This window comes from Rhincodon typus, unplaced genomic scaffold (assembly GCF_021869965.1).
Source record: "Rhincodon typus isolate 14 unplaced genomic scaffold, sRhiTyp1.1 hic_rhity00001891, whole genome shotgun sequence".
Taxonomy (NCBI): Eukaryota; Metazoa; Chordata; class Chondrichthyes; order Orectolobiformes; family Rhincodontidae; genus Rhincodon; species Rhincodon typus.
The window spans coordinates 1-25,000 of record NW_025967529.1 but is presented as its reverse complement, the minus strand read 5'-3'; the positions used below and the strand labels follow the sequence as shown (position 1 = coordinate 25,000).

The 25,000-nt window shown below is 40.9% G+C and overlaps 1 long non-coding RNA gene across 1 annotated transcript; it reads left to right on the top strand.

Annotated features, from left to right (window-relative positions):
* Positions 1-1,634: 1,634 nt before the first annotated feature.
* On the top strand, positions 1,635-10,954 carry LOC125481369. The gene is made up of 2 exons (XR_007261310.1): positions 1,635-1,814; positions 10,505-10,954. It is a non-coding gene; the product is annotated as an uncharacterized LOC125481369 (long non-coding RNA).
* The last annotated feature ends 14,046 nt before the right edge of the window (positions 10,955-25,000 follow it).

Below are 25,000 nucleotides of genomic sequence, written 5' to 3'. Positions count from 1 at the left end.
GAGTAGTTGAGGACTCTGGGTCTGTATGCAGTGGAGTTTAGAAGGATGAGGGGTGTTATCTAATTGAAACTTACAATGTATTGATAGGCCTTGATAGATTTGACATGAACAAGATGTTTCCACTAGTAGGAGAGACTATGACCCGAGGCACAGCCTCAGAGTGAAGGGACGACCCTTTAGAGCTGAGATGTGCAGGTATTTCTTCAGCAAGAGGGTGGTTAATCTGTGGAACTCATTGCCACAGAGGTCTGTGGAGCCCAAGTCATTGAGTATATTTAAGACAGAGATAGACAGGTTCTTGATTGGTGAGGGGATCAAGGTTACAGGGAGAAGACAGGAGAATGGAGTTTAGAAAGATATCAGCCATGATCAAGTGGCAGGGCAGACTTGATGGGCTGAATGGCCTTATTCTGCTTCTATATCTCATGGTCTTAATATTTAGAAGGGGTATGGGTGCTTTAAGCTGCCCTACATGCCTTTCACCAGAGTGGTTTGCTAGGTCTGAGGGCAGTTAAATATCAACCCACTATTGTGGGTTTGGAATCTCGGGCCTGAATAAGTTTGGCAGATTGCCTACAGGGATGTTAGTCAACCAGACGATACATGTCATGGTCACCATTACTGATATGAGCTGTATATTCCAAATATATTAATTGAATTCAAATTTTGGAATTTGACCTCTGTCCCTGAGGAAATAGCCTGGTCCTCTGGATTACTAGTCTAGTGATGTTTGCACTTCTTCACTGTAGTGTTATAGGGAAAAGGCAGAGCAGTGGGCATGATGAATTTCTCTTGCAGAAACCCATGTTATGGACCAGACAAGACCCTCTCAAAATATTTTAAGAAGGTAGCCTAGACCCGAACTACTTATTATTTTAAAAGGTAGATGTGAAGTGTGTGTTCCAGATGTGATGCGACTGGTCAAACTATTCAATGTTAAACAAAACCCTATTTAAACACTATAGTTCAAATACAAACAAAAGAAAGAGGAATTTAGACTAACAACCGAATAATAGATACAATACCTATTACTAATTAACGTTCCAATATAATAACATCCCATAAACACACCCCTTAGCCAAAAGATAAATTCAGACACAGATTCTTACATGCAGTTCTTCAATTCAGGAGGAAACAACATTAAGAGAGATTTCAGAGAAAGTAGAAGGTAGGAATCATTTATTGAAGCTCCAACTCTTCTGGGTCCCAAACAGCTTCCGACTGCTACAACTGAAAAAACTAGAAAACCTGATCTGTGAGAACTGGCCACTCCCCTTCCATTGTTACAACTTTTTAAAAGAAGAACCTAAAGATCTTCTAAGTTATTGACTTGATCCATCTCCAGTAGCCACTTATTTACCATAGCCTTTACAACCTCTCCTCAAGAAAACCCAGGACAAAATAATTTTTTTAAAGTGACAACATCATCACACATAGTACTGACACAAATAAGTGAATCACCTTCTTCTATACTGTAAACATGCTAATCATTTTATATGACTCAGAATCACATTTTATTTGAGAATGCTCCTCCGAAACACCTTGAGACTTCAGACCACTTTGAAGGTGCTACGTAAGAGGGAATTGTTCATGTTGTTACTTGTATATGTCCTGCTCACTCCTGTGTGCTCTCATCTGCATTGATTCCTGGTCCATCAAGCCTTGGATTTTAACATTTTTTTTCTCTTGTGTTCAGATCCTTCCATGGCCTCATCCCTGTCTTTATCTCTAAATTCCTAAGCTCACCAAGAACTCTGTGTTCCTCTTTAGAATCTCACTGTCATTCCCCGATGATGATGACCTTGCCTTGAGCTGTATGTATGCTAATTTCAGAATTCTCTTAAACTTTGCACTTTTTTTTATTCCTTAAGGCTGACCTGCTTATTTGACCAAGGCTTTTGTCACCCATCCCCAAAGCTCTTCCTTTGACTCAGGATCAATATATGTTTGTCTAGGCACCTTACAAGTGCACATTGTTATGCTGACTCATTGAATTGTGAGGTGGGCTCGAAGATCATCTATTCACCCAGTTTAAAAAATGTGTGCAAAAAATGAGTTTAATTTGGCTTCCATCATTTTTATTTAAAAGATTGATGTTTCATAATAGAATTTAAAAGCTGATAAACATTTAGGGTGACCAATAAATAGATTGGAAAGGAGCTGACTCTTGTTTCCTGATAGTATTGTTTATCCAAGCCAATGTAAATGAAAAGTAACAATCCTATGCTCACCATATCACTCAGCTGTGAAGGTTATTGCATAGTGCTGCATCCTGTTTCATATCTTGTGTTGCCAGGCACTATGTTGGTCATTCAACAGGATTAATTTTTTACAATCTTGTAAAAGATCATTAAGTATCTTTCCTTTGACAAATTCTCACCTTTTTTTAATCTGCACTGTGGTTCTACAGGTGTCAGATGCCCCTTTGTAATCGATGCTATTGATCGTGTGAAGTGTAACAACTACTCTACTATCCTCATCCAATACTAATTGGGATCCCTAACTGTCTTGACCTTCACCTCCCCCAACCTCTAGTCTGCAGTTACTAAAATAATCTGTTCAAACTGGGACTTTCTGGTTCTCATGACTTGATGCTAGCAATATAGCCGGGTAATTGAGAGACACAGTCAAGCTTTTGTTTTAAATTTATTCATGGGTGTGAGTTTTACTGATTAGGCCAACATTGCTTGCCTATTCTTAAATGCCTTCAAGAAAGTGGTGGTGAGCTGCTTTCTTGAACTGCTGCAGTCCATTTGATGAAGGTTGATTCAGAATGCTGTTAGGGTAGAAGTTTCAGAATTTTGCCCCAGCAACACTAAAGGTTCAATGATTATAGTTCCGAGTCTGGATGGTGTGTGACTTGGAGGGGAACTTCCCATTGCTGGAATTTCATGCATCTGCTCTCCTTAATCCTCATAGGTGGTAGCGATGTGGTTTTGGAAGGTATTGTCTAAGGAGTTTTGTAAAATTTCTGCAGTGCATATTGTAAATGGCATACGTTGCTGCTACTGAGCATTGGTGGTGAAGGACATATATGTTATGCGTGGAGTGCCAATCAAGAAGGCTGCTTTGTCATGACTTGATGGTAATGGTTGAATGAGAATATGCCAAGCCAGTGGTTGCAGATTCTGTTGGAATTCAATTCTGCGGCTATTGATGACCTCCCATGCATCATGAATACACTTGACAGGTCTGTTTAAAACTATCCCACTCAGCTTGGTGGTAGTGACAATACAATTGAGGGCATCCTCAATGTGAAAACAGGACTTCTCCACAATGACTGCAGTGTTCACTCCTTTCAATACTGTCAAATGCCAGGTGGATTGGCGAGGGTGAGGTCAAGTATGTCTTTTTTCTCTCTTGTTGGTTTCTTCACCATAAACCTATGTTTTCTTGCCTATTTTTTTTTTCTTTATTCATTCACGGGATGCGGGCGTCGCTGGCTATGCAGCATTTATTGCCCATCCCTAAATGTGCAGAGGGCAGTTAAGAGTCTACCACATTGCTGTGGGTCTGGAGTCACATGTAGGCCAGATCAGGTAAGGATGGCAGTTTCCTTCCCTAAAGGGCATTAGTGAACCAGATGCGTTTTTCTCCTAACAATCAACAATGGATTCATGATCATCATTAGACTCTTAATTCCAGCTATTTATTGAATTCAAAATTCCACCATCTGCTATGGTGGGATTCGAACCCACGTCCCCAGAACATTATCTGGGTCTCTGGATTAACAGTCCAGCGATAATACCACTAGGCCATCGCCTCCCCATTTGACCTGGCCATGAAATGACATGGGGTCCAGAGTTGATGTTGTGGACTCTCCGGGTAACTCTCTGAACTGTAGAACCCTGTGCTGTCATCACTGTTGGAATTGTCTTGGAGGTGGGTCAGGACATACCCCGGGATAATGAAGTGTTGTTTGAGACATAGTGTGTGAGTACAATTACATGGATATGACTAGTCCGTGAGACAGCCTTCTCAATTTTGGCTCTTTCTCCTAGATGTTAGTAAGGAGAACTTTGCAGAGTTGACAGGGCTGTTTTATTGTTATTTCCAGTGCTGAAGTGGTGCAAGGTATCCGTCTGGCTTCATTTCTTTTCTTGGTGCTCTGTGGTTTGATGTATCTTCATGGGGTGATTGGGTAGTTCAGCAGGCAGCTAAAATGCAACCACATTGTTGCACTAGAGTCACATGTAGGCCAGACCTGGTAGGGATGGCAGATTTCCTCCCCTAAAGGACATTAATGAACCAGATGAGTTTTTATGACAATGGTCATCATTAGACTTTTAATTCCAGATATGTATTTCAAATTCAAACTTTAAATTATGGAATTTGAACCCTCTGAGTCTCTGGAATACTAGTCCAGTGGAAATACAGGAGGTCCCCGGTTTACGAATACTCCTTCTTATGAACATGATCCCATAAAGCGGTGTAATTTAAAAGACACAACATATGAACATTTCCTGTACAAAATAACAGCTGCTTTGCATTATCCTACATTGTTCTGACTTGTGCACAAATCGCCTTGTGTATAGACTCCATTCGCACCCTGAGAACTGCTATGTTACAACATCATCACCTCCCCATAATCACTTTAACTAATTATTCTTAACAATAGAAAGGGATCTGGGTCAAAAAAAATCCTCTGAAATGATGTGGTTTAATTTTTGATTTAACCAATTTCCTATTTGAATCCAAAGCAATAGTAATTTAGTTCATAATCTTTTCCCAGTGGAAGTTTGATGGAGCTATCTGCAGGGCAAAAAGATGAGGAGGCATTGAAAGATAGGACACGCTGTAAAATAGTCCACCTTGACTTGAACACTGCTGGTTGATCAGACAGACAACTGACACAGCTTCGTGCAAAGGCCTCAAGATGACATTTGACAATTCTTAAACACAGAGGCATGCAGATAGATCAGAGAGTTTTTATTAGCACAGAAAGAAACACTTTGGCCCATCATGTCTGTGCTGGTCACATTCTCCTTCCATTTTCCTGCACTTGGCCCATAGTTTTGTATATTATGGTGTTGCCAGTGCTCATCTAAATAGTTCTTAATGACTTGAGGGTTCCCGCCACTACCACCATTAGGCAGTGAGTTCCAAATGACCACAATCGAGTCAAAAATGTTTTCCTCAAATCCCCTCTAACCCTCTTGCTCCTTACGTTAAAACTGTAACCACTGGTTGTTGACCCTTCCACTAAGGGGAGAAGTTTCCTTCACAATTTTGTACAGCTCAGTCAGATCCCATCCGCCTTCTCTGCTCAAAGGAAAACAACCCCAGCTATGTAGTGTCTCTATAGCAGAATCACTGCAGCAACACTGTGACTAGTGCAACAGCATCCTTCCTACAGTGAGGTAAATGGAATTGCACACAGTACTGTAACTGTGCTATAACTAACATTGTATACAGCTCCACCATAACCTCCTTGCTCTTCTAATCTGTGCCTTCACTAATAAAGACGTATCCCAATGTCGTCTTAACCACTTTATCTACCTGTTCTGCTGCCAACAAAGATCCATGGACATGCACACCAAGGTCCCTGTCAACCTCTGTACTTCCTAACGTTCTACTTTCTAATTCTGTTAGTCCTCCCAAAATGCATCATCTCATACTTTTCTGGATTAAATTCCATTTGCCACAGTTAATAACCAGACCATCTATATCACCCTGAAATTAAGGCTTTCCTCCTCACTATTTACCACAGCACTGATTTTCCTGTCATCTGCCAACTTACTGGTTATACCTCCTACATTGTTATCTAGATCATTAATGTGCACAACAAACGGCGAGGGACCCAGGAACCCTTTGTTACACCACACGTCTCCAGTAAGAAAAACATCCTTTGACCACCACCCTCTATGTCCTCCCACGAAGTGAGTTTTGGATCCAATTTGGTAAAATGCTGTAGATCCCATGGGCTCCTAGCTGTTTAACAGTCTGCCATGTGAGACATTTTCAAAAGCCTTACTGAAGTTCATGTAGACGACATCCTACCCTCATCTACACACCTAGTCACCTTCTGTCAAAATTCAATTCAATTTGTTAGACGTGATCTTGCCCTTTACAAAGACATGCTGACTATTCCTGAACGATCCTTTTTCTCTCCAAGCAGGGATTGATTTTGTCCCTCAGAATTTTTCCAATAGTTTCCCTACCACGGATGTTCGACTCCATGGGCTGTAGTGTGCAGGTTTATCCCTTGTCATCATTGGCAGTCACTTGCTATCAAGTATGATTGTCCACCTGGGAAATTTCGTGTCATCGGTTCTGTGGACTTCTTTCTTCAGTTCCTTTTCCATACTTCCTCTTGCTGACGGGTGTTCTCAAAGATTTATGTCTCTTCATACAGGAATTTCCTTCAAATCAGCTTCTTTTGAACGAGGGTCTTCCATGCGTTGATATCTGTGTTGCATTTCTTGAGGGAAGCCTTCAGGGAGTCTTTGTCCCCCTTTCGTTCGAGTGCCTGCCTTCAGCTCAGCGAAGAAGATTCGTTTTGGTTGTCAGAAACCAGGCATTCTAAGAACATAACCAGCCCAATGGATTTGGTTTTGGATGATCATGGCTTCAATACTGGTGTTATTGACTGCTTTAAGGAAGCTGATGTTAGTAAACCTGTCCTCACAGCTGATGAGGAGAATCCATTTAAAACAACAATGACAGCACTTTTTGAGGTGGCATCCGTACATAGTCCTAGCTTTGAAGCCACACAGGAGTGTATAACTGCCTTATACACAAAGATCTTGGTATTAGCACAGATGTCATGGTCGAAGACTCTTAACGCTTAGCTGTCCAAAGGCAGTGCTTACAGATTGAATGAGAAGTTGAATTTCCGCATCGATGTCATCTTTCGATGAGAAGTAGCTTCCCATGTAAGGGAAATGTTCACATTCGGCAGAATTTCTCTGTTGATCTTAATGTAGGAGTTGACCACTACTTCTGAAGAAGTGTCCTGACCTGAAACATCAGCTTTCCTGCTCCTCTGATGCTGCGTGGTCTGCTGTGTTCCTCCAGCTCCACACTGTGTTATCTCTGGCTCCAGCAATCGGCAGTTCTTACTATTTCTGAGTGAATTATAACTCCACTGCGAAGCCTCTTTTAGGGATGTCTACCTTGAAGAAGTGATCCTCCTTCCTCCGGAAAGACCTCAATGGATATCTCTCCTACTGCAACCCTCTGGTAATCTCTTCGGCCCTGAAACTGCTCCACCACATACTGAAGCAAACCAGGTACTACAGCTACATTTCCGTAGGCAGGTACCGAGAAAGGCACTGGATTATCCCAATGGACTCCAGTCTACATTCAGGCCTTCCCAACTTGGCCCCAACCGTGACGACTGCTACATACAGAACATTCACATCCTCCAAAAACGTTTTTCTCTGCGACTCCTCAAGCACACGCTCTCAGCAATGCGCCGGTATTTTCTGGCCCTTCAATCAAGCCTACCCCAGCTCACAGCCTCTTGTCCTAGACCTGCAAAGGACCTCTTCTGTTTTTTATTCTTGACAAGATCCACAACCCCAACCTACAATTTTACTCAACCCTATTAGACATTAAAAACTGTAAGTACGTCAAATTTACTGGTACCTGCCACAAAACGCAGACCTCTTCCACCCCCAAGTCCTCAACCCTACCCAGGACTTCCCCCACAATGTGCCTGGTGCCAAGCATTTTCTATAGAAGGGTCCCGACCTGAAACGTCAGCTTTCCTGCTCCTCTGATGCTGCCTGGCCTGCTGTGTTCCTCCAGCTCCACACTGTGTTATCTCTGACTCCAGCATCGGCAGATCTTACCATCTCGAAGTGAGGCTTGGAGATTCTCTTCTGAGAGAGCAGACATGACATTGTCATCTGCATGCAGAAGTTCCACAAGTGAGGTCAATGTTGTTTTCTTCTTGCATTTCAAATGTTTGAGGTTGAAAGGTCTTCCACCCATTCTGTAGACAATATCCACACCACTGGGAAGCTTGTTCTTGACAAGATGAAGAATGGTGCCGATGAAGGTATAGAAAAGGGTGGAGTGATGATATATCCCCGCTTGATCCCTGTGTTGACTTCAGAGTATTCTTTCATATTATCATCAGTGAGGACCATCGTTGACATCTTGTTGTGTAGGAAATGGAGGACGTTGATGAATTTCACTGGATAATCTGCCTTTGACAGAGTCTTGCATAGAATTTCCTGACTGACTGAGTGAAAAGCCTTGGTCATGTCAATAAAGGCCATGTAGAGTGGTTGATGCTATTCCTGGCATTTCTCTTGGAGTTGACAAGCAGTGAAAATCATGTTCCTTGGTTTGGTTGGAAGCCACACTGGCTTTCAGGAAGGATTTCCTCAGAGACTGGAAAAGGCACCTGGCAAGGATTCAGGCAACAATCTTCCCAGCGATGGAGAATAAGGAGATTCTTCAGTAGTTCCCACAGTGCACATTGTCTCTTTTTTTTTTGAAGATGCTCACGATGACATCATCCGTGAGATTTCTTCTTTGTCCCAGATTTTCAGGAACTGTTGATGGAGATGACAGGTAAGCTCTGCTCCTCCAAGTTTGAAAATCTCTGCTGGAATCCTGTCTACTCTTTGGCTTTTCCATTCTTCAATTCGTCACATCTTGTGCAAGACATCTTTTAATGTGGGAACGATGTTGCACATCAGCAGACTCACAGTCCTTGACAGAAGGTAGATCCAATTCCAGTGGCAAGCAAACCTCGAAGACTGAAGACTGCAGCAGTATGGAGATTCTCAATCACACTAATACTTTCCGCCTGCATGTCCATTGAAGAATTGTTCTGGATTGTGTTTGGTCTGATTCCTCCTCTCTTAACTGACCATCATGGGCAGCTCTGCCAACAGTTGAGAATTCCAGACGATATCACTCTTGAGATCAATGAACCATTTAAACATCTCCACCGCAGCAAGGTGGCAATCCAGGAAAGGGTTTATCCCTACCTCCCTTATTGAATAATAGTCCTCCCGTCCTCTGGCTCCCCTCCTGGGGCCAGACAGGATTTGAAAATTAATGTCAGAGCTCCCACAATTTCCTCCCTGGCCTCCCACTGCATTCTTGGCCTCGTCTCATCTGGGCTTGGAGATTTATTTCAAACTTGCTAAAATCGCTAGTAACTCCTCCCTTTCAATGCTAATTTGTTCAAGTATATCACAATCCCTTCCCTGATTTCTAGACTTACATTGTGCTTCTTATATGAATACTGATGCAAAGTACAAATTTAAAAACTTCTGGCTCCACATAAATATTGCCACTTTGGTCCCTAATAGGCCCTACTCTTTCACTCAACGGATTTATAAAATGAATCATAGAATCCCTACAGTGCAGAAAGAGGCCATTCAGCCCATCAAGTCCACACCGACTCTCCAAAGAGCATCCCACACAGATCTAGCCCTCCAACCATCCCTGTAACCTCACATTTTCCATGGCTAATCCATCTAGCCTGCACATCCCTGGTCACTACAGGCAATTTAGCATGGCCAATCCACCTAACCTGCACATCTTTGGACTGTGGGAGGAAACCCACGCAGACACGGGAAGAAAGTGCAAACTCCACACAGTCACCTGAGGCTAGAATTGAACCTGAGTCCTTGGCAGTGTGAGTCAACAATGCTAACCACTGAGTCACCATGCCTTTGAATTTTCCTGAATGTTACACACCAGTGTTTTTACATGCCCCCACTTTGCTCTCCTACTTTCTGTTTTAAGCTAACCCTTGCACTATACTCAATAGTCCTCTAGGGCATCTGCTGTTTTGAGCCTTTGGTATCTATCATAAGCTTCCATTTTTTTCACTTATCCAATCCTGTACATTCCCTGATGTCCAGGATACTCTACACTTGTTGGTCTTGTCTTTCACCTTTGTGGGAACATCTTGTCCCTGCACTTCCACTATTCCCCTTTTGAGTGTACCCAGCTCTGATGTGGATTTTCCTGCAAGTGTATGCACCCAGTCCACTTTGGCCAGATCCTGTTTTGTCTTATTAAAATCGGCCTTCTCCCAAACCCCAGAACCTTAATTGGCAGCTTCTAATACTGGACTGAAATAAAACATTCAAGCACAGACACTGTCATCTGGTTTCTGGACTGGTAAGATAACATAGCCCAGTCTGATTCTCTCCTCAACCAAACTCATTCCCATGCTTTCTAACAGGGCATTGTAGATGGTGATCAGGAACAGGAACCCTGAATAATATTTGTTTCAGTTCCTCTTAGCCTAGGAGCACTGTGACCATCCGTAGGGATACTATTATCTTCTGTTTGAGGCCTGTCAACACTAGGGATTGGAGGCAAGCTGATCTGCAGGATTTAGGGTTGCAATTGGCTTTGTCCTAGCATGGATAGTTTAGCCACAATGCATTTTGGGACGGAAACTTTTTGTACTTATTTGGCAAAGTATTTTTGTTCACATCCTGACATTTCCATTCCCTATCATTTTATGATTGAGTTATTATAGGCGTTGGTAAAAGAAATAAGCTTTCTTCATTTTAATCTTCAGGGAGCTCCTGGACTATCACAATTCTCTTCCAATGGATTTATATGGACATCAGGCTTTCCTCTTTCATCGCATTTGCCTGGACTGTTCAGGGTTTTGCAGATATTATACTATAACCAGACTATTACCTTGTACAAAAGGTTTTTTGCGCTCTCCAGGAACCTGAACTGCAAAGAGAACACAGAAAACAACCAACTTCATCTTCAAAATAAAGAACAAAGTAATAAGGATGATGGTTGCAGTCAGGAAAGTGACAACTTTCCACCAATCCCCCCTACCTGGTGCTGTATGAAAGGATGCCATAACTGTGTATGGATTTCGTACGCAGAGGAAATGACACAGTACTACCAGAACGGAGATCAAAAAGCTCTCGAGGATATTGATAAATATGTTGATGATGAGAATCTTAAAGCTTTCATTAAAATGGAAATAAAATTAAGGCAAAAGAAATAATATTTGGGAGCAGATTTGGACCATTTGTGTAAACTTGCAGTTTTTTTCATTGTTAATCTGAATCCCAAAAGGGGTATTAATTCAAAAGTGCTGATTAATAGGTACTAGAAGGATGAATTCACCTTTGTTTACTGGACAGGTATCCAGCGGTTAAAATGAAAACTGCAGAGATTGGCTGACTCTCTCAAGGATCTATGAAAATCAAGCAATATGAGGGTAGAAAGGGAATATGGCATTGAAGTAGATGACCAACCATGATCAAGATGGTGAAGCTGGTTTGAGGGATTGAATGGCCTTTTCCTGCACTGATTCCTTGAGTACCATTTTGCTGCTTGCCACGATAGTCATAATAAAATCTATAGCACAGACATTGCCAGTCTTCCCAGATGAAGGGGAAGTAGGGCAGCAGCTACAAAAGGATCTGTAACTCAATCTCCTTCTCTCACCCCTGGCACGAGTGTGCACACACTCTATATCAAATATGGTTATGTCAATTTATGCAAATTGTAAGTCTGACCAATTATTCCCCTTGACCTATCCATATTCCCAGATTTTGTGCAATTGTTTCTCCTGCTTTCTTCTCATCTCTCTCTACACCTTCCCAGTAGGCCTGAGTGAATGACTTTACAAGACATGGGGAAGTTGATGTGAAACTTTTAATTGCTCAATTGTAATTGATGTCCATACTCGTAACAACAACTTTGTAGTGTAAACCAAATGATTCAGAATCAGAAACAGAATATCCTTTATTGTTACGTGTACTCCAGTACTGATCTACAGGAGTACAGTGAAAACGTTTTACAATTGCTGCCTTTAATAGTATCATTGGAATCAAAGAGGAATAAAAGGAAAAGTATTAGCATTATTTATAGTGTCTAAAAAAAAGTTAGAAATAAGATAGGTATAACATAGTTGAAGGACTGACATGACAGTCCAGTAAAAAATTTTAAATAGCAGCACGTGGTCTGACTGAGCCAGGCCCCAGTCCAACAACTGTCCCGCTCCACACCGGAATTAGCTGCACCAAGGTAAGTTGTGCTGCTCCAGGACTCGCTTTCCCTCACACTGCTCTGCAGTGATTATATCATAAAGTTGAAATGCCACATAAACTTAACCTCAAGCAAACTGAAGAATTTAACTGTGTATAGTGCTTCCTGCTCTTTACAATCGTTAAGTACAATAAAAAGAGAGTCACTTGAGCAGGTTTTGGTTACTCAGCTTCCCTCTTAGCAGTGCTGCATCCTGTCACATTTAAGCTTGAACAGTAATGCCACACAGTACTTGATTTAATGCACTCATGTTGTCTAGGGAAATAAATCCTCATCTTAAAGAGCAGAACTCAGTAGTAAATGTTCTCATAGAAATATATGGATACCCTGAATAAAGTACCAGCATAAAATTGAGAAGAAAATTTACAACCAGTTGATTTTGAATAGACTTACACTTAGAAAGAATCTGACTCAATTTTCTGACAGAGTCATGAAAAATGGAAAGGCCTAATTAGAGATCCAAGACCTACAGTGTGAAGTTGAAAAGAACAGAAAAGAAATAATTTTCCGGGTCATTTAGATTAAGTTTACTGATCACAAAATTACTCATTTTTGTAAGACTCGAAACATAATATACAGATTTAAATTTTCAAGATAGTTTCTAGGGTATTCTAATCAACCTGTTTAGACACATCATGACACAAGTCTGAAGGTGGCACTTGAACTCAGGCCTTCTGTGCAGAGGTAGGGACACAGTCACTGCGCCATAAAAGCCTTCCAAGTTACTGAAACCATTTATCAAACGCATTTACCTGACCTCCACAATATACTGTTCATTATATTTGCCATGATCTTCCCACAAACCACCCAATGTATCAATCCCCAACTATCCATCTGTCATTCCATCTATATGATCTGCTGGCTCTGATCTATTTCTTGCCAGTTCAGTGGGCTGATCCCAAGTTGAACAATTGGTAATGTTGCAAAGATGGAGATAAACATTCTTGGTGACAGAATGTGAGGCTTAAACCTTAATTGGAATCAAACAGGATGTCTAGACTGTGGCTGCGGGGAGTGAGTTTGTGATGGAGCTCAAAAGCAATGGTTTCAGACTTCCCTACTTGATCTGGAGGCATTCATGATTTATTCAAGTGAATCTGTTGTACCACCTCAAAGGCTGATTTTTTTCCCCTGATGTTCAGTGCCCAAAACTTAATGCTTTATTCGAGATGAAAATGACTGAGGTAATGGTGAGAGGAAAGAAAAGCCATTACTGGAAATGTACAGCATTTGATTAGAAAGGAATAGAACTGTGCAAGAACAGTTGGACGAAGCTGCATAATGGAGAGGAAGAACGATCAAGTGGAGACAGCATAAAAGTGAGAGACATCACAATCTTGAGAAAGCCCACTTGTTACTTTACTGACTGTGTTGAGGAGGTTGGAAGTTTAGATAGGATTTCAAAGAGAATACTGTGAGGAATTACCATAAATCTGGGAACCAACAACATATTCAATTAATGACCTTAGGAGAGGTTGGATTTGGACTGCGACTTGAAGGAGATGGATGGGATAAAGTTGGCATGGTAGAAGGGCAAGAAGCAAGAGAAAGTTGCAAAGGTGGACTCAGTCTTGAGGATGAAGAAATCCAAGACTTCTTCACATTTCATCTAAAGTGAAACATGAACCATTTGGTCAAGATAAGGACAGGTATAGTGTGAGAACAGTTAGGTCAGGTGAACCATAGCTATAGAATGTACTTATCCCTTTTTATTTATGTATCCTTATGTTCCTGTCACTGCACGACCCCATTAACTTTTATAATGATTTTTATTTTCATTTCAGTGTCCAAGTATTCAATGGTGTGACATCAGGATGATTCCTTTCTCTGGGTTAAATGATCTAGAGAATTAAAATGAACTAGTACTGTTTTCATATTCTCTGAGGCCAATGTTAAAATGTGTCAAAGTTGCCATAATTCTGATACTGTAAAATTCTGGGGACTTCTGCCTGAACATTTGTTTCAAAAGTACTGTATAAGAACTTAAAATAGGCAGTTCCTATTCAGATATTCATACATCATTGGTTACAGCTCCAATTTATTTCACTTAAATACTATGTAAATGTCGGTGTGTGTCTGTATAATACCAGGAATTGAAATTAGAGCATTGCGAAAAGAAAACATTCAATAGAACTCAGTATTTTCTTACTTTTTTCCAAACGGATGAATTTGCAAAAATAACTTGTGTGGGAGACAGAAACACACAGTTGTCGCTCTCACAGAAAGTCATTCAGAACCACTAAGCACATAAAAACTGACAGTTTGTCTAGAGTACAATATCTCTTTGTACTAAGATAGCTCTAATATTAGAATTGATAAAATGTTGTTGATTTCTCTGTAATCTGCTGTTAAGCAGATTCTAACAAAATGAACTGTGTTCCTTGACGCTGTAATTCTTGTGTTTTCTGATTTGTCCCATCAACTCTGACACTTTTTTGTGCATGATACAAGAGTAATTTTTTTATTCATTCATGGGATGTGGGTGTCGCTGGCTGGACCAGCATTTATTGCCCATTCCTAATTGCCCAGAGGGCAGTTAAGAGTCAACTACTGTGCTGTGGGTCTGGAGTCACATGTAGGCCAGACCAGGTAAGGATGGCAGATTTCCTTCTCGAAAACTTAGATTTCCTTCCATAAAGGACATTAGTGAACCAGATGGGTTTTTCCTAACAATTGGCATTGGTTTCATGGTCATCATTGGACTCCAGATTATTATTGAATTCAAAATCTACCACGTGCCCCAGTGAGATTTGAACCCAGGTCCCCAGAACAATGCCTGGGTCTCTGGATTAATAGTCTAGCGATAATACCACTAGGCTATCACCTACCCAATAAGACAGGTGCAAAATTATTTTAAAAATCACATTTACATTATATAGGACAGATGGCACTGAGGATCATTCTTTACATTTTGACATGGAATCAGAATGAATGAATTAAATCATCGTGTAAGTAGTTATTACTTGCAGAGTCCCTTTCATTCTCTAGAGTATTATGAAGTACAGTCAGAAAATAGCAGCCAATTTAGATGCAGCAAGTCCCCACAATGGACAATTAAATTACTGGTTAATCTATGTTTTTAGTAATTTTGATTATGAAACAAGTTTTGGGAATGGAAAAAACGGAGAATTCCCTGCTGTTTGAACGATAACAATGTTACTTTATATGTTCTCCTGGGGGCAGACAAGGTCTCTGTTTAATGCCTCATCCAAAACTCCCTCCATACAGCACTGGATTGAGTAATAGCCCAGAATATACACTCAATTCTCTGGCATTTAAATCAAACATTTCCTGATTCAGAAACAAAAATTCTAGTACTGAGCCACAGCTGGCTCTTTTGTTAATCCATGTCGATCGACATGCTGAATCTACCTATAGTATTCAGGATAGTTTCCTAGCACAGGGATCAGGCTGTTTTAGATTTGGTGATGTGTAATGAGATAGGTTTAATAAATTATGTCAGAATAAATGATCCTTTAGGAAACAGTGACTAACATGGTGCAATTTAGCATTCAGTTTGGGTCAGAAACTACTGTGCTAAGCTTAGATAATGGTAATTATAAAGGAATGAGACAGAGCTAGCTGGAGTGGACTAGCAAAGGAACTTAACAGCAAGGGTGGTTGAGAACAATGGGAGATATTTAAGAAAGTGGTTCATGACTCAAAAAAAAATTCCAGTGAGGAACAAGGATGCTAGAAAGGGAATAATCCAACCACGGTTAACCAGGAAAGCATCAACTTGAAAGAAAAAAGATATGATTGGGCAAAGATTAGTGGTAAGACAGAGGATTGTGAAAGCTTTAAAAACCAACGAAAGATTATCAACAAAGTAATAAAAAGAGGGAGAAGAAAAACTTTGGGGGTAAACATGTAAATAATATCAAGATGGACAGCAAGAACTTCTTTAAATTTATTAAAAGGAAGAGAGAGGTGAAATTTAACATAGAAACAAGGCTGAGAAAATAATAATGGTAAGTGGCAGAAGAATGGCAAGAAATGGCAGAAGAGTTGAATAAATACTTTGCATCAGTCCTCAAGATACTAACAAAATTCTAAAAATACTGAAAAACAAGGGGCAAAAGGAGAAGTAGAAACAAACATGGGGACTACCATGGGAGAAACTAATAGGGCTGAAGCCTGATAAGTCCCCTTTACCTGATGGGATACATTGAGGATCTTAAAAGTAGTAGTTTCAGAGATATGGATGCATTGGTAATCTTCCAAGAATCCTCAGATTCTGGAAAGCCCCAGAGGATCGGAAAACTGCCATTTTTAAAAAGGGAATGAGACAAAAGTCATGTAACTATAGGCTAGTTAGCTTAATATCTCTTATTGGGAAAATGTTAGTGTCAAAGATAAAGGATGTCACAGCAGGGCATTTAAAAACACGTAACATGGTCAAGCAGAGTCAGTTTCATGAAGCAGTAATCATGCCTAACAAATTTACTAGAATTTTGAGGAAGCAAGAAACAGGATAGATACACGGGAAGCAGTGGATGTAATATATTTTTATTTTCAGAAGGCATTAGCTAAGAATCAATTGGGTGTTGGGGGTGGTATGTTAGCATAGATAGAGAATTGACTACCTAACAGAAGACAGCATTGGCATAAGGGGTGGAGGTTGCATTTTCAGGGTGGCAACCTATGACTAGTGGAGTGCCACAATTATTTACTATATATATATATATACAAGAACTTGGTTAAGGAAAGTGAATGTACAATAGCCAAGTTTGCATATTACACAAAAATAGGTGGGAAGACAAGTGCTGAGGATAATACAGAGTCTGCAAATGGATATAGACAGGTTAAGAAAGTGGGCAAGATCTTAGCAGATGGAATATAAACACAGGAAAATGTAGATTATGCATTTTGGCAGGAAGAATAGTGGACCCAAATATTATTTAAATGGAGAAAGCCTTCAGAAAACTATAGCACAGAGGGATTTGGGAGTGCTTGTGCATAATATCACAAAATGTTAGCGTGGAAGTTCAGCAGATAACAGGGAAAGCAAAATAAATGTTGGCCATTATTTCAAAGGGAATAGAGTACCAAAATAGGGAAGCATTACTAAAACTATACAAGGCATTGGTCAGACCACAGCTGGAATAGTGAACTGATTAGGTCCACTTACCCACAGAGAGAGAGAACTGGCATTGGAGGTGTGCAAAGAAGGTTCAGTAGCTTGGTGCTGGGTATGGAGGTATTGTATTTGAGGAGAGGTTGAGTAGATTGGGTCTGTACTCATTGGAGTTGAGAAGAATGAGAAGTCACCTTATTGAAACAAACAAGCTTCTTAGCAGATTTGTCAGGGTAGATGTAGAAAAATTGTTTCCTCTTGTGGGAGAGTCTAGGACTAAACAGCATAATCTCAGAATAAGGGGTGATCCATTTAAAACAGAAAGAACATAGAACAGTACAGCACAGTACAGGCCCTTCAGCCCACGATGTTGTGCTGACCTATATCCTACTAAGATCAAACTACCCTGCATACCCTACATTTTACTATCCTCTATGTGCCAATCCAAGAGTTGCTTAAATGTCTCTAATGTATCTGACTCCACTACCACTGCTGGCAGCGCATTCTACATGCCCACCACTCTCTGTGGGCACTCTCTGACATCTCCCCTATACCTTCCTCCAATCACCTTAAAATTATGCCCCTCATAATAGTCATTTCCGCTCTGGGAAAAAGTCTCTGGGTATCCACTCTATCTATGCCTCTCTTGTACACCTCTATCAAATGACCTCTCATCCTTCTTCGCTCCAATGAAAAAAGCACTAGCTCCCTCAACCATTCCTCATAAGACCTGACCTCCAGTCCAGGCAGCATCCTGGTAAATCTCCTCTGCACCTTCTCTAAAGCTTCCACATCCTTCCTATAATGAGGCAACCAGAACTGAACACAATATTCCAAGTGCAGTCTAACCAGAGTTTTATAGAGTTGCAGCATAACCTCGCGGCTCTGAAACTCAATTCCCCTGCCAATGAAAGCCAGCACACCATACGCCTTCTTTACAACCCTATCAACTTGGGTAGTAACTTTGAGGGATCTATGGACATGGACCCCAAGATCCCTCACTGCCAAGAATCCTGCCATTAACCCTGTATTCTGCATTCAAATTTGACCTTGCAAAATGAATCACTTCACACTTTTCTGGGTTGAATTCCATCTGCCACTTCTTTGCTCAGCTCTGCATCCTGTCAATGTCCCGTTGCAACCTACAACAGCCCTCCACTCTATCCACAACTCCACCAAGCTTTGTGTCATCGACAAACTTACTAACCCACCCTTCGGCTTCCTCATCCAAGTCATTTATAAAGATCACAAAGAGCAGAGGTCCCAGAATAGATCCCTGCGGAACACCACTTGTCACTGAAATATGGAGGAATTTCGTCTGTCAGAGGGCAGTGAATCTGCAGAGAGCTGTCGAAGCTAGGCCGTTAAGTACATTTCAAGACTGAGACAGATTTTTAATTAGTAATGGGATGGCACTGCTGCCTCATGGCGCCGGGGGACCCAGGTTCGATTCAAGTCTCAGGCGACTGTCTGTGTGGAGTTGCACGTTCTCCCTGTGTCTGCGTGGTTTTCCTCCAGGTGTTTTGGTTTCCTCCCACAGTCCAAAGATGTGCAGATTAGGTGGATTGGCAATGCTAAATTGCCCATAGTATCCAGGGATGTGTAGGTTTGGTGGATTAGCCATGGGAAATGCAGGGTTACAGGGATAGGGCGGGGGAAGTGGGTCTGGGTGGGATGTTCTTCAGAGGGTTGGTGTGGTCTCAATGGGCCAAATGGCCTGCTTCCATACTGTAGGGATTCTATGATTTTGTAAGTGATTGTAAGGGAATCGAGGGTTACTGGGAACGGGCAGGAAAGTGAAATCAAGGATTATCTGATGAGATAGGATGTCATCAAATGTGCAGCCATCTTAATAGCTGTTCAGAATAGCCTACTTCTGCTCCTTCGGTCACAATAAATTTTATAACGAGTAATGTCAAGAGCAATGCAAATTAAAATTCCATATTTCCATTGAATCATTTACAGAATAATGTCTTAACCCAATCTTTCCTGCTTTCAAGATGTGGTGGGAAGACAGCAGTCTCTTATTTTACATGTGAATACAGTCAGTTATTGTGTCTTGGTTTATGGCGGATGTGCAGTTCAAGAACCAGAATGACTGGAAGTGGTGCCATCTATGCCAGAGCTATCCACGCAAAATAGGAAAAAAAGGGTCAGGTCATGGGGTTAATGCAAGGCAGCTTCTTCATGAAATGTGCATAAAAAGAGCATGGTCAGATATGAGATAGTAGGAACTGCAGATGCTAGAGAATCTGAGATTACAAGGTGTAGAGCTGGATGAACACACTGCTGTGTTCATCCAGCTCTACACCTTGTTATCTATGGTCAGATATGATGTGGTATTTGATATTAATCTTGAATTATGAAAATATTCCAGATATGCAGGATTACATCTGAGCACTAGTGATTACGGTCATTTGATTAGGAATGAAAGATGATGCACAGGCTGAGTTTAAAGAACACTTTTGGGGAAATAAATGCAAGTGAGGAGAATCAGACTAAAATGAAATACTGTTACACAGTGAATGCAAATTAAATATGCATCATGTAGGAGGTTAAAAGAATGTTATGAAGGAAGCAATTCAAGCACAGTTAATGAAGGTAAGGCAACTGTTCCAAGTCATAATCGGTATATAAAGGGAGGGTCATATTTAGCAAAATATATTGGTGAATGTCTATATTTTGCCTCTCAGAAGGAACTTGTTGAGGTGCCTGAATAGAGGCTTTATTTAGGATAAAGATGTTTTTAATTGGATAATAAATTGATTTAAGGATAATTTACATCATGTGTTCAATGAAGCCTTTTTTAAATGTAAGGTGAAATGGTTTTAGTGCTTTGTGCTGCACGCTATTTATAAATTATCAATGCGAATAAGTGTGATTGATGGTGGACAACTAAACCACTCACTGGTGGGGGAGGCTCCACAAATATCCCCATCCTCAATGATGATGGAGCCCAGCACATCAGTGCAAATTTGCAGGAATCTTGAGCCAGAAGGGCCGAATGAATGATCCATCTCAGCCTCCTCAGAATCAAAGATTCCAGTCTTTAACCAGTTAAGTTCACTCCACATGAATGGTTGTGTCAGTGGTTTAGTGGTTAGCACTGCTGCCTCACAGCGCCAGGGACCCGGGTTCGATTCCACCCTGGGGCAACTGTCTGTGTGGAGTTTGCACGTTCTCCCCGTGTCTGCGTGGGTTTCCTTCAGGTGCTCCGGTTTCCTCCCGGTGCTCCGGTTTCCTCCCACAGTCCAAAGATGTGCAGGCTAGGTGGACTGGCCATGCTTAATTGCCTGAAGTGTACAGGGATGCCTAGATTAGGTGGGTTATAGGGTGATGGGTCTGGGTGGGATGCTGCATGGGTCGGTGTGGACTTGTTGGGTCGAAGGGCCTGTTTCCACACTGTAGGGATTCTATGATACTGCTACATAAGGGCTGAAGGCACTGGACATTGCAATGGCTACAGATCCTTACAGCATTCCAACAACAGTATTGAAACCTTGTGCTCCAGAAGTTGCTGAGCCCTAGTTAATCTGTTCCAGTTCAGTGACAACACTGGCATCTACCTCACAATTTGAAAAATTGCCCAGGTATGTCATAGACACAAAAAGCAGGTTATATCCAACCTGGACAATTACTGACCCATTGATTCACACTCGACCATCAGTGAACTGATGGAATGGGTTATCAACAGTGACTTGCTTTACAATAATCTGTTCACTGACACACAATTTGGGTTCTGCCAGGGCCACTCAACTCTTCAGCTCATTGCAACCTTGGTTCAAACATTAATTAAAGAACTGTACTCCCAATGAGAGGTGAGAGTGACTGCCTTTGACATCAGGCCACATCTGACCCAGCAAGGAGCCCTGGCAAAACTAGAATAAATAGGAATCAAGGGGTAAACTTTCTGCTGATCATAATCATTCCAAGCACAGGATAAAATTGTTGTGGTTGATGGAGGCAGTCATCTTAGTGCCAGGACATCTCTGCAGGAGTTCCTCAGGGTAGTGTCCTATGCCCAACTATCCTCACAGAAGTGGAAATAATCATTGATAATTGCACAAATTTTCAGCACCGTTCGCAACTCTTCAAATATTGAAATAATTCATCTTAAATGCAGCAAGACCTGAACAATGCCCAAGGCTGACAAGAGGCATTATTGCACCTTGACATTACCATTAATAAAACCACCAATATCGACATCCTGGGTGTTACTGTTGACTATAAACTCAACTGAATGAGCTATATGAATAATGTGGTTACAGCAGAATGTCAGAGACAACCTATCCTTTTAGCAACTCTCCTCTTGTCTCCCCAATGCCTAGATGAATGCAGGCATAAGTCATGAGTGCAATGCAATGCTCCCCTCTTGAAACTTGATAATGAAGCCTGCTTGACATCCACAAACATTCACTCCCTCCACCATCAATGCTCGGTAGGAACAGTATATACAAGATGCACAGCAGAAATTTATCAAGGCTCCTTAGACAGCACCTTCCACCCATGCCAACCAGCACCTGATGGTCGAGGGCAGCAAATGTATGGCAAATCCACCACCTGCAAGTTCCTCTGCAAGACACACACCATCCTGACTTGAAAATATATCACCATTCCTTCACAGTTGCTTGGCCAATATCCTGGAACTCTCTCCCAAACAGCATTGTGAGGGTGTCTACACTACAAACTGCAACTGCTCAAGAAAGCAGGTCACTATGACCTTCTCAAGAACAATTATGAATGGACAATAAATACAGGCCTTGCCTGCAAAACCCACATTCCATGAATGAATTTTCAAAAAAGAAACAGTAATATCAGAATTAAACATGAGATGGATCATACAGAGAAATGGAATATTGTTCAAAAAAATCCAAAAGCACTAAGCGATTTAAGGACAATTACACTGTTGCTTTTATACTGGCACTCAGTATTGTCAGTAAAGTGGCTACCCATATTTAAACAGTATTAAAGCAGACTCAAAGAAAATTGAAATTATCAAGTCTATGATTGACAATCATTTTTTAAAGTGCAGCCTGCTTGCTCAAAGGCTGTTATCCAAAAATTGAAGTCTTCGAATGCCAGTATGAATATGGTTCAAAAGAAAAAGCTGGAGAAATAACCAGCAGATCAGCATCTGAAACTAAAATATAAGTTATCATTTTCCTACAAAATAACAGTGACCATACCTTACATTGACGGTCAGAAATGTGAACCACCTCTGTGTATAATGAAATCCACACAGTGGAAATGAAAGAAACGATAATGTCAGTCCATAATGAAAAGACGATGAAGTCACAATGCAGTATCATGAGCACATGCAGTTATTTTGGTTACAGTAAGATACATAGTGAAAGGGATTTACAAGGACAATGATGGTAGTTACATTCAGCATCTATAGGTAAATGAACTGCACGGTCTGGCTAGACTTAGGCAGGACCTCACCGAGATTTAGCTGCCCTTCTCTGGCTAACTGCAACCTTAGGAAAGAAAGTATATATATTTCTAAAACACCTTCCCACATCTACAGACTGACTCAAAGTGTTTCATGGCCAGTTAATTATTTATTAACAGTTATTATATTCATGTTTAAAAATATTTGGCAAGTAGTTTGCAGGGTTTCACGAACAAAAAAAAAGGTAATCTGTCTTTAATGAGATATAAATGTTGGCCAGGATAACCTCCCTGCAGTTCTTCAAATATATCATAAGAGATTTTATGTACTCTTGCACAGGGAGGCATATTCTTAGTTTGACATCTCTTTTAGAGTAAATTTAAAACAATCAATCCACACCTTGAACATCACCTGCATTATCCTAAATATTTACAGTTCAGTGCCTGGATTGACAATTGAGAGTGGGGGTGTAAACTGGACAATGCAGCCTTCATTATATTTTGTACAGGCTTTTCAATGCCTGGTCCTTTGTTTGATCAAAAAGACTGTGAATTGGTGTTAATGCATTAAAATTAAAAACATTCCTTGAAAGTATTGTCTAAATGTTGCCTCCACCCACCATTCATCATTGTGGTTGGTTAGGGGTAAGGAGGAGGCTAATAGCGGTGTTTAAAATAATATGGGATTTTGATGGAGTGGATACAGAGAAACAGTTTCTACAGTAGATCAGTTCTATTAGAAGAGGAAATAGGTTTCAGATAGTTGGTAAAATAAATCAAGGGGAGCAGGATTTTTTAATGCGATCAGTTTACATAATCTAGATTGTACTGTTCAAAAGCAGTTTTCAAAAGAGAAGTGTGCATGTATTTATAAATACATACATGTATATGTTAGCTCTTTTGAGGAACTGACAGGAACAGAGAGCCAAATGACCACCTACATTGTGGGATGTTATGGTTCTCTCAACCTCTTCAGCCTGTTGTGTTTTACTATGCTTTTGTTCCTCTTTTTAAAGCAACTATTTATGCTGGTGAACATCTTAATGTTTCTGTCAAGTGAAGAAGTGAGGAGAAAGGCAGCAGAACTATAACATAGAACAAATAATGGAATTTACAATAGCATAAAGAAAAGCACTTCTTGAAAAAAAATTCCAACCTTGAAAAAACAGAAAAAGTACGCACAGAAGAGGCTATCCATATATTTGAGCCTGTTGCACCTTACACGAGATCATTGGTGCTTGCCACCATCACGCTTGACTGCCTTGTCAATCAAAACTCTGCCTAATTCGACCTGAACATACCCAACAGCCCAGCCTCCACGGCTTGCTGGCGATGACAAATACAAAGAATAATGACACACTAGGAAGAGAAATTCCTCCTCATGTCCATCTTGATTGGGAAACCCTTATTTTTAAACTGTGCCCCAAATTCTAAATTCCCTACAAGAGGAAACATCCTCTCAACAGCTATCCTTGTGGTGTAGTAACAAAGGCAGTGGACCTAGTTATCCAGAGGCCTACAGTAATGCTTTGGGGATGTGGGTTTAAATCTCACCATTGCAGATGGCAGAATTTAAATTCAGTCAATAAATCTGGAATCAAAAGCTAATCTCAGTGATGGTGACCTCGAAACTATCATCAAATTCATTCCAATTTCTCTCTTTTTTAAGTCACCCTTCATTAGTTTCTAAACCTTTCCCAATTTTCTGGCCTGCCACTAATCTTTGTAGCACTGCATTCCTTTTCTTTCAGTCTGATACCACCCTTAACTTCCTTATCTAAGGCATCCGTCTCATCCGTTATTTTTCAGTGACATATATGTTATTGTTGAGAGATAGAAAATTGCTGCTTAAAAGTCTGTTGCTGCTTCTCTATCATCCTCCTTTCTTACCTATTTACCCAGTCTATCACAGCCAAAGCACAGCAAGTGAGAAGATAGTAAGCCTTACAAAATCTACAGAAATTCAACAGCAGTGAGAACGATAGGAAATACGATTACGGTGTTGGAGTCATACTTGGCACGGAGGAAGATGGTCATGGTTGTTGGAGGTCAGTCATTTCAGTTCCAGGACATTTCTGCCAGAGATCTTCAGAGTAGTGTCCTCGGCCCAACTATTTTCTGAAGCTTCATCAATGACCTTACCCATCATAAGTTCAGAAGTGGGATGTTCACCAGTGACTGCACAATGTTCAGCATCATTCGCATCACCTCCGATACTGAACCATTCCATGTTCAAATGCAACGAGATCTGGACAATATCCAGGCTTGGGCTAACAAGCAGCAAATAACATTCATGCCACACAAATACCAGGTAATAATCATCTCCAATAAGAGACAATCATCACCTCTTGATATGCAATGGCATTACCATCACTGAATCCCCCAATATCACATTCCAGGGGTTATCATTGACCAGAAACTGAACTGGACTAGCCATATAAATACAGTGGCTAAAAGAGCAGCTCAGAGGCAACTCACCTCCTGACTCCTCAAAGCCTGTCCACCACTATCAAGGCACAAGTCAGGAGT